Here is a 1,629-nt window from a genome sequence, read left to right as displayed (position 1 = left end):
AAAACCTTAAAAAAATTTTTTTTAAATAAAAGATAATGGAACCGGCAAAATCCCTTGGTACGTTTCATGCCCCCGCTCTGCCCTGGCTCCCAAGTGTCCACCAGGTCGGCCCTGCCCAGCCATGATCAAAACGATCTTCATCTTCAGCAACCATTGGAAGTGGAGACTCTCTAAAATCTACTAACCCCACAGTGAAGACTGTTGTTCTTAAGTGCCATTGAGTCAGTTCTGACTCATAGTGACCCTGTATAGGGTTTCCAAGGAGTGGCTGCTAAGTTTGAACTGCTGACCTTGTGGTTCAAAGTGACCTTGTGGTCCAGTGCTTATCCTACAACATCACACCAGAAGATACACAACAGCAAATTATCAGAGAGATCCCACTTGGTATCTAAGAGAGATGAAAATACTTGTCATTTTCTAGAATGAAGCTGGGTAATAGGAGAGGATCTGACAACGAGCGGACTTATAGACATTATGCAACATTATGTTTTGTCTTCTGTGTGGATTCTTCAGAAAGTGAACTTGGCATTTTAGATCTAATTCAAGTATTTGTGGAAACATCAGACAAGTGCTTTGAAAGCGTCTGTGAACTGGATTTAATTTTTCATGTAGACAAGGTTCACAATATTCTTGCAGAATTGGTGATGGGGAGAATGGTATTGGAGACCAACATGAATGAGAATGCTACACATATTGATGCACAAAATAAACTGGAGAAATCTGAGGCTGGCTTAGCAGGAGCCCCAACGAATTACAAAAAAAAAAAAAAAATTAGATCAAGTTTGCCTCCTCAGTACACTGGGTTGATAGGAACAGGAAACTTAGACATTGGCTATCAAAAATGGTGGTGTGGCACTGTGGGTTGATGCACTGGATGGCAAGGTAGGTTTGAACTGGAAGGTAGTGATTCAGACTCATCAGCTTTTCCTTGGAAACCCTACACAGGGTCGCTATGAGTCAGAACTGACTTGACAGCACTTAATAACAACATAAAGTCATGAAGTGGCTGGCTTACCAGTTTTCATGAATGTGCTTAGTTTCATAACAAGGGAGTACGGTAGAATGCCCACTGAACAGTGCTCCTCTTTTCCAGATGGGCCTGGTGAAAAGGGATGGGGATAGGATTTTATGATTCAATTGTGAGTAACTGTTATCAGTACTAATTGCGATTGTCACAACTGTAAATGTAGAAGATGTGTAACTAAAAGGAGGGAGCGGTTAATCTCTCATTTCAGGAACAGAGGACCTTACGACCAGCAAGAGGGAAGAGCATGAGTAGAGTGTGGGATCCTAATCAGAAAAGGGCAAGAGCAGAGACAGTGGCAGAGGTGATGGCATGGAGAGATAGAATAGCTGAGGATTCTAGGCCCATGTATAGAGAATGGCAGGAAGGCTGTGTGCCTGCAGGCATGAGGCTGGCTTTTAAACTGTGCCCTTTGGACATTTAAATGAATATGCATTTTCTGTTTTGTTTGTGCACATTGAAAAAGGTAATAGAGGTAAATAGTGCGAACTGATGGTACATGGAAAGGATTGTAATCATTGCAGTGAAAACAAGGTGTGGTTTGTTGAATGTAAAACTGATAATCTGCCCTGTAAACTTTCACTCAATTCACAATAAAAACTTAA

General features: G+C 41.5%; 1 pseudogene; it reads left to right on the top strand.

Annotated features, from left to right (window-relative positions):
* Positions 1 to 121: 121 nt before the first annotated feature.
* Positions 122 to 1,629, top strand: part of LOC102819838 — an 8,297-nt pseudogene continuing 6,789 nt past the window's right edge.

Source organism: Chrysochloris asiatica, unplaced genomic scaffold, assembly GCF_000296735.1.
Source record: "Chrysochloris asiatica unplaced genomic scaffold, ChrAsi1.0 scaffold00025, whole genome shotgun sequence".
Taxonomy (NCBI): domain Eukaryota; kingdom Metazoa; phylum Chordata; class Mammalia; order Afrosoricida; family Chrysochloridae; genus Chrysochloris; species Chrysochloris asiatica.
The sequence above is the reverse complement of the archived record's forward strand: the minus strand, read 5'-3'. Positions and strand labels throughout refer to the sequence as shown.